The following is an 8,999-nucleotide window of genomic DNA, read 5'->3' on the forward strand; positions in this document are numbered from 1 at the left end:
TGCACTTAAGTAAATTACAATAGAGTTTAACTGGGTTTTCAATTGATATAATTTTAAATTTAGCTTTGATAAATGGTTACTCTGTGATCTTAGCATGTACTTCAGAAGAATTTCAAAGAATTGAATGGCATGGCTTTAACCACCTTCTTTCCATTCCCATTAAACTACATTTAAGGGCACAATTTTCTAAGCACATATACTGTTATAAACAAAGAAGAAAATAAACCGAGGAAAAGAGCTTTGTGAGTTTTTAGAAATGTCTTTTACTGTTGGTTGCTGTTGTTCAGCCACCCACTCGTGTCTGACTCTTTGTGACCCCATGCACTGCAGCGCTCCAGGTCTCCCTGTCTTCCATCTCCCGGAGTTTGCCCAAGTTCATGTCCATTGCAATCAGTGATGCCATCTAGCCATCTCATCCTCTGACGCCCTTTTCCCCTTCTGCCCTCAGTCTTTCCCAGCATCAGGGACTCTTCCTGTGAGTCATCTGTTTGCATCAGATGACCAAAATACTGAAGCTTCAGCTTTAGCTTCGGTCCTTCCAGTGACTATTCAGGGTTGATCTCCCTTAAGGCTGACTGGTTTGATCTCCTTGCTGTCCAAGGGACTTTCAGGAGTCTTCTCCAGTACCACAGTTAGAAGGCATCAATTCTTTGGCATTCGGCCTTCTTTACAGTCCGACTCTCACAACTGTACATGACCGCTGGGAAGACCATAGCCTTGACCATATGGACCTTTGTTGGCAGAGTAATGTCTTTGCTTTTCAACACACTGTCTAGGTTTGTAACTGCTTTCAAGAAGCAATCATCTTCTGATTTCATGGCTTTAGTCACTGTCTGCAGTGATTTTGGAGTCCAAGAAGAGGAAATCTGTCACTGCTTCCACCTTTTCCCCTTCTGTTTGCCATGAAGTAATGGGGTCAGATGCCATGATCCTAGGTTTTTTAATATTTACTCTTAGACCAGCTCTTTCGCTCTCCTCCTTCATCATCATCAAGAGGCTCTTTAGTTCCTCTTTGCTTTCTGCCATTAGAGTGGTATCATCTGCATATTTGAGGTATTTCTCGCACCTATCTTGATTCCCACCTTGTTATTTATCCAGCCCGGCATTTCTCATGTGCTCAGCATATAAGTTAAACAAGCAGGGTGACAGCAGACAGCCTTGTTGTACTCCTTTCTAGATCTTGAACCAATCAGTTGTTCCATACAGGGTTCTAACTGTTGCTTCTTGACCCGCATACAGATTTTTTAGGAGACAGCTAAGATGGTTTGGTGTTCCGATCTCTCTAAGAGCTATTCTTGTCTACTCATGTGTCAAAAATTCACTTGGTACATGCCTCTCTGTATCTGTCTTTCTCTCTCTGTGTGTGTGTTTGTATGTGTGCTTAGTCGGGGTCTCTCTCTTTGTGATCCCATTGATGGTGCTCCACCAGGCTCCTCTGTCCATGGATTTTCCAGGCAAGAATACTGGAGTGGTTTGCCATTTCCTACTCCAGGGGATCTTCCCCATCCAGGGATCAGACCCATATCTTTTGCGTCTCCTGCATTGGCAGGCAGATTCTTATCACTAGCACCACCTGGGAAGTCTCTCTCCAGGAAAGTGGAAGTGTTAGCTGCTCAGTTGTGTCCAACTCTTTGTGACTCCATGGACTATAGCCCACCAGGCTCCTCTGTCCCTGGGATTTTCCAGGCAAGAATACTGGAGTGGGTTGCCATTCCCTTCTCCAGGGGATCTTCCTGCCCCAGGGATCAAACCCAAGTATCCTGCATTGCAGGTGGATTCTTTACTGTCAGAGCCACCAGGGGAGCCGTTTTCTCTCCACTGCTGCTGCTGCTAAGTCGCTTCAGTCATGTCCGACTCCATGTGACCCTATAGACAGAAGCCCACCAGGCTCCCCTGTTCCTGGGATTCTCCAGGCAAGAACACTGGAGTGGGTTGCCATTTCCTTCTCCACTGCATGAAAGTGAAAAGTGAAAGTGAAGTTGCTCAGTCATGTCCGACTCTTAGCGACCCCATGGACTGCAGCCCTCCAGGCTCCTCTGTCCATGGGATTTTCCAGGCAAGAGTACTGGAGTGGGTTGCCATTAACTTAGGTGACAGTTTTTCCTAGTCTTTTTAATTGTTCCTTGCTAATTTTTTGAGCCTCTGCCAGGTGGCACTAGTGGTAAAGAACCTGCCTGCCAGGGCTGGAGACACAAGCAACGTGGGTTTGATCCCTGGACTGGGAAGATCCCCTGGAGGAGGGCATGGCAAACCACTTCAGTATTCTAGCCTGGAGAATCTCATGGATAGAGGAGCCTGGCGGGCTACAGTCCACGGGGTTGTAAAGAGTGGTACACGACTGAAACGACTTAGTCTGCACGCACACGTCCGCGTTCTAAGCCTAAAGCTAATACTGTGTATTTTAGGCTTTTATTGAGGCACCAGTTTGTGCACGGGTTTGTATTACTGCATGGCAAACCACTGCAAACCTTAGCGCCAAATCAGTAATATTTATTATTGCTCACATGTCCATGGATTGACAGAGCCTCAGCTTATAGGCTCAGCTCCACGTCTCACCTTTTCCTTGGACCAGTCAGTGAGCCCCTGGTCCCCATTCCTCTCATCAGAATGGTAGACGTGCAAGAGGGCAACTGGAAACATGTGACACTTCTTAAGTCCTAGGCTCAGAACTTGCACACCATTACTTCTGCCCACATGCTGCTGGCCAAACAAGTCACATGGTCAAGCGTGAGGCCTAGGGACACCCATCATAAAACCAAGACAAGAGTCTGGATACAGGGAGGGGTAAAGAATTAAGGTCACCATGTCAATCTGGCGTTGCTTCCAGCATAAAAATAGGAATCTCTTCTACGTGCTGGCAAAACTCGTAAAATTTTCCTCATAGTGCATTGTTTTCACTTCTTTCTCTCACCAATTAGACTGAATTTCAGACAGTGCCTGGCATATAGTAGATACTCAATAAATACTTATGGACCAAACAAGTTGACTAGATACAGGAATGAATGCTTTCCTGAAGGGCAGCTTGCCAAGTCAGAGCTACAGAGACAAGGAATTAAGTCTTGATTTGGAATGTTGTCTAGACATTTAATTTGAAACTTCGAGATTTTCATTGCTATGTCTTCTTAGGAAAATATTAACAAGAGCTTAACCTTTTGTTTGACCTTTATTAAAGCAAGGTGATGCCTAGCATTTGGAAGACGTGGTAAACGGAAAAAGAGTCATCAAAGAAAAAAGATGGAACCAAAGGGACGTTGTTGAAAGGGAAGAGCTGATGATATACCTGTGTGGGTTTTCATGCTACTTTCTCCCTTTTTCTCAAACGTTTTCTTTCAAAAAAGATGAGCGAGAGAGTCTAAGTAGCTGTCCCAGAGGTGTCCAGCCTGTCACTGCCTGTTATTTGTAATCTGAGCCAAGAATCAGTCAGGGAGGCGGGTAGTGGTGCAGTAAAACCTCCCTGTGAAATCTCGTTGGCAGGCCGTGTGACAACGTCAGTGAGCCATTTGGGACGGTCCTGTCCACACCAGCCTTCCATCTGTGCTCACAGCCTGGCTGTCGCCGCCAATAAGAGCAGCAATATTTCTTCCTCTCATAACCCACTCTTCTCTGTTCTGCTCTTTCAGAATTTTATTGTTGCAAATACGTTGCAGTGCTTGGAATGAAAGGAGAGAGGAATCTTTAAATTCCACTTGACTACCATCTGTGCAAATCAGACGGCTCCTTCCTTCTGGACAGCCTAAGCCTTCTCTGCTTTTCAACACAAGCCCTTTCCTTTGGTTAAGCATCCAGATTTTGCTCATGCTGTGCCTGGCCTTTCCTCCCAGGTTCAACAGAACTCAGCCATCCAGCCTTCACGTGGGGAAACATCACACAGAGCACAGGCGAGGGGGTTACCCTCGTGTGGATTCACATGCCCGCGCTGCTGCTCACGAGCTGTCTTATCTGAGGGAAGTTAACCTCTCTGAGCTCCGTTTTTCTCGCTTGTGAATGGGAAGAGCAGTAGATTGTTGTGGTGTTAGACCTCACATGGACATGAGTTTGCACAAACTCCAGAAAATAGTGAAGGACAGGGAAGCCTGGCGTGCTGTAGTCCATGGGGTCGCAAAGAGTCAGACACGACTGAGCGACTGAACAACAACATATTTAGCATATCAAGTGCTCAGTGTGTGACTTTTTAAAAAAGAGATTCATCCTGCCTTCTCCTTTCTCAGACTTCTCAGGCAGTATTCGCCATCTTATATGGTTTTCATTCAGGAGACATAAGAGACCAGGGTTTGATTCCTGGGTCAGAAAGATCCTCTGGAGGAAGGAAGGCATGGCCACCCCCTCCAGTATTCTTGCCTGGAGAATCTCCTGGCCTGAGGAGCCTGGTGGGTTACAGTCCGTAGGGGTGCAAAGAGTAAGACATGACTGAAGCTTAGCATGCACACACACACACGGTCTTCATTATTCCATGAACTTATTCTTGCCTGTCACTCCAGATTAAATTACCTTATGAGTGGGAATCATTGACTGAACTCTTTTGAATCTTTTATGGTAATTGGTGTATGGTAGGTGCTGATTGGCTATGTACTGCAACACGATTAAATGTTTGTTTTTTTTTAAAATAACCAACCTATTTTAAATATTGCACAACGTATTCTGTTTTATGTAAAGTTTCCAGGCGTCTGAGGATACAGGCTAGGGTTTCAAATATCTCTTGATGAATATTTCATGTTGACATGTGATTTTTGGATTAAGAAAAACATTAAAGGAGCCAGGGATTCTGACACATTTTGGTTTGTTTATTTGACACATTTTAATTTATTGCCTATTCTATGCCAGGCTGGCTGTTTCAGGTTCTGAAACTGACAAACAATATAGGGAAAAAATTAGAAATAAACAGGCAAACCCCATTCTGCCTGCAGGGAGCTTATATTCTAGTGGTTTATGGTATTGGAAGATGGCATAACATTTCTTGGATTTTTTGGTTAAGTCAATGCCTTTGAAGACACTGCTTTTGATGTATCTTCTGAATTATCTTCTTTCAAACAAAATACCAGGAGCTGTGATACCTGTGAAAAAAATAATTAAAAAAATTTACATGTCTAATTGTATGCCAAATATTGTTCAGTTCAGCTCAGTTCAGTCGCTCAGTCGTGTCCGACTCTTTGCGACCCCATGAATCGCAGCACGCCAGGCCTCCCTGTCCATCACCAACTCCCGGAGTTCACTCAGACTCACGTCCATCGAGTCAGTGATGCCATCCAGCCATCTCATCCTCTGTCATCCCCTTCTCCTCCTGCCCCCAATCCCTCCCAGCATCGGAGTCTTTTCCAATGAGTCAACTCTTCGCATGAGGTGGCCAAAGTACTGGAGTTTCAGCTTTAGCATCATTCCTTCCAAAGAAATCTCAGGGCTGATCTCCTTCAGAATGGACTGGTTGGATCTCCTTGCAGTCCAAGGGACTCTCAAGAGTCTTCTCCAACACCACAGTTCAAAAGCATCAATTCTTCAGCGCTCAGCCTTCTTCACAGTCCAACTCTCACATCCATACATGACCACAGGAAAAACCATAGCCTTGACTAGATGGACCTTTGTTGGCAAAGTAATGTCTCTGCTTTTGAATATGCCATCTAGGTTGGTCATAACTTTCCTTCCAAGGAGTAAACGTCTTTTAATTTCATGGCTTCAGTCACCATCTGTAGTGATTTTGGAGCCCCCCAAAATAAAGTCTGACACTGTTTCCACTGTTTCCCCATCTATTTCCCATGAAGTGATGGGACCGGATGCCATGATCTTCATTTTCTGAATGTTGAGCTTTAAGCCAACTTTTTCACTCTCCACTTTCACTTTTATCAAGAGGCTTTTTAGTTCCTCTTCACTTTCTGCCATAAGGGTGGTGTTATCTGCATATCTGAGGTTATTGATATTTCTCCTGGCAATATTAACTTGTTAATTCTCACGATAACATGAGAAGGTGGATACTACTTATCACGCCCACCTTAGAGATGATAAAGCTGAGGCATGGGAAGGCCCAGTAAATGACCCAAGGTCGCATCCAGAGGTGATGAGCAGCATCTTAGCTGCAGCATCATCTTGAACTTTTATTGGAAAGAAAGCACAGTGGTTTTTGAGTTTCCTAAAGAAAAAGACCTCAAAGCTTGATTTATTTGACCAGAAAGTCTTTTCTCTCTGTACCATCTCATCCCATCTCTTCCAAAGCAGGGAAGGAGAAGTTGGTTTGGGAGGGAGACAGTAACAAAGTAGGAGGTGAGCGCAGCAGGTGAGAAAGGTGTAAGTGTGCATGTGCTAGCGGTGGGGATGTGAAATGGTGCAGGTGCCATGGAGGCCAGATGCTGGTTCCTCTAAACTAAGCATAGAATTGCCATAGGATACAGCAATTACACTTCTGGATATACACCCCAAAGAACTGAAAGCAGTCCTTGAACAGATATATGTACACTCACAGGATTATTCACAAGAGCCAAAAGGTGGCAACATCCCAAATGTCTGTTGGTAACTGAGTGGACAAGATATGTTACATACATATGATGGAGTACTATTCAGCCTAAAAAAAAGGAGATTCTGACACATGCTACAATGTGGATGAACCCTGAGAATGTTATGCTAAGTGAAATAAGCCAGTGACAAAAACACAAACATTGTGATTCCATTGTATGATTCTCTGGAATCATAGAGACTGAAAGTGAGCTAGTGGTTGCCAGGGGCTGAGAAAGGGGAGATGGAGAGTTATTACTTAATGGGCCCAAAATTTCAGTTGGAGAAGATGAAAAGTATTGTAGAGATGGATGGAAGTGGTGGTTGTACAACCATGTAAATGTACTTGATGCCACAGAACTGTACACATAAAAATGGTTAAAATGGTAAATTAGGTGCTATGTGTATTGGTGGCTCAGTTGGTAAAGAATCTGCCTGCAATGCAGGAAACCCAGGTTCAATCCCTGGGTGGGGAAGATCCCTTGGAGAAGGAAATGGTAACTGTCCTGCTGCTCACATGGTTCACTGGACCCAGGGTAGATGAGGCGCAGCCAGGGAAGCTGGAAGAAGACTCAGGGTGCTGTGGGGACTGCAGACAAGTTTATTTTCTCTGGGCAGCAGCAGCAGCAGAGCAGCAGCAGTGAGTCTTCAAAGGCTACTGATATACAGGACAGACAAAAGTGGCCCTTGGCCAGTGGGCACGCAGGCCCAGTGCTACCAAGGTCAGCAATATAGTTGTTTACAGAATATAAGGTGTGAGGCCATGAGAGAGCAGAGCAGGAGAGCCTGGCTGACGCCATATTGTCAGGTACTTTCTCCACAGCAACCCACCCCAGTTTTCTTGCCTGGAAAATCCCACGGACAGAGAGGAGCCTGGTAGGCTACAGTCCATGGGGTCACAAAGAACTGAACGTGACTTAGTCACTAAACCACCACCAAAAAGAAAAGGAGAGCTCTGGGACAGGTTCCTTTACACTGGGTGGGGGGTTATAGGTTAAGTCTGCCCTCTTCTTTCCTGAGCTCAGAGGGCTGCTCAGAGGGCAGGGACGAACCTGGTGCCACACCTGAGAAGCTTCAGCTGCAGCCCTCATGGTTGAAGTGGTTGGTGTCCAACTTGAAGGAATTCGCTGCTTCAGGACTGAGGTTGGTCCACAAGCCAGAGGGGGTCTCTTGCCCCTCAGATCTCAGTGCGGTAGGAACCATGACCTGCAGACAGTGGGGCCGGGCGGCCTGGGTGGGAGGGGGATGAGAAGCTGTTAACCCAAGCAGTGACCTTTCCCTGCAAGAGTGTGGAAGTGCTCACTGACTACCCGAGTGTAGAAGCAGAGCCCTCCCCTAGGTCGTCAGGACGCTACTTGAGATACGGCCTGTCAGCGAGGAAACAGTAGATGTGTTGAGGGAGAAGCCCGGGCTTCTGGGAAAGGACATGTCCTCACTCAGCCTTCCAAGCGGCTGTGCATGGGGCCCCAGAACCTACCACACCTCTCACGTAGATCCTGAAACCAGGGCTTCAGTGGCTGCTGGGCTCTGAGTCTCTTTCGTTTTCCCTCAAGCTAAGATGGGCATCGGAGAAGGTACTCTTGCCTGGAAAATCCCATGGATGGGGGAGCCTGGTGGGCTGCTGTTTATGGGGTCACAGAGTTGGATACGACTGAAGTGATTTAGCAGCAGCAGCAAGATGGGCATCGTGGGGCTTAGAACAAGAGGGTGCCTGGGATAAACCAACCCCTTGGAAGGTACCAGCCGGGCTAAGATTTGCATCAGCTGCTTGGCCTACAGCCAAGATGGGCATCAGCTGGGCTGTGCTTCAGGAGGCCTGAGAAAGTCGGCATCCAGCCTCTGCTTCCACGGTTGCCAAGTTCTAGACTCTGCCCTTTATGACTAAAGAGAGTTCTAGACAATAGATTGACTTACTCTGGGAGTAACATATACCAGGCCACAGCAGCTTACCCCAGGTTTGTGCATATTTTATTTAACCAACATTTCCCTGGCACTCCCCAGGTGCTTTTCAGATGTTGTTGTTATTGTTCAGTCACTAAGTTGTGTCCGACTTTTTGAGATCCCCATGAACTGCAGCACACCGTTTCCCTGTCCTTCGCTATCTCCCACAGTTTGCTCAAACTCATGTCCACTGAGTCAGTGATGCCATCCAACAATCTCATCCTCTGTTGCCCCCTTCTCCTCCTGCCCTCAATCTTTCCCAGCATCAGGGTCTTTGCCAATGAGTCGGCTCTTCGCATTGTGTGGCCGAAGTATTGGCACTTCAGCTTCAGCATCAACCCTTCCAATGAGTATTCAAGGTTTATTTCCTTTAGGGTTGACTGGTTTGATATCCTTGCAGTCCAAGGGACTCTCAAGATTCTTCTCCAGTAGTTCTCCTAACAACCTTATGACGTATCTGTCCCATTGTACAGATGAGGAAGCTGAGGCACAAAGAGGTTCAGTAGCTTGTTGAAGGTGACCCAGCTTGTGAGAGGACACTGTCGCAAAGTAAAGAGAAGTGAAAGTGAAGTAGCTCAGTT

At 46.2% G+C, this 8,999-nt stretch overlaps 1 long non-coding RNA gene across 1 annotated transcript; it reads right to left on the reverse strand.

The window, feature by feature from the left end:
• Positions 1-4,770: 4,770 nt before the first annotated feature.
• LOC139183627 (uncharacterized) lies at positions 4,771-8,315 on the reverse strand. The gene is made up of 3 exons (XR_011567178.1): positions 8,204-8,315; positions 7,530-7,707; positions 4,771-5,051 (listed from the first exon to the last, which is right to left on the reverse strand). It is a non-coding gene; the product is annotated as an uncharacterized lncRNA (long non-coding RNA).
• Between the last annotated feature and the right edge of the window lie 684 nt (positions 8,316-8,999).

The sequence above is a fragment of the Bos indicus genome, chromosome 6 (assembly GCF_029378745.1).
Source record: "Bos indicus isolate NIAB-ARS_2022 breed Sahiwal x Tharparkar chromosome 6, NIAB-ARS_B.indTharparkar_mat_pri_1.0, whole genome shotgun sequence".
Taxonomy (NCBI): domain Eukaryota; kingdom Metazoa; phylum Chordata; class Mammalia; order Artiodactyla; family Bovidae; genus Bos; species Bos indicus.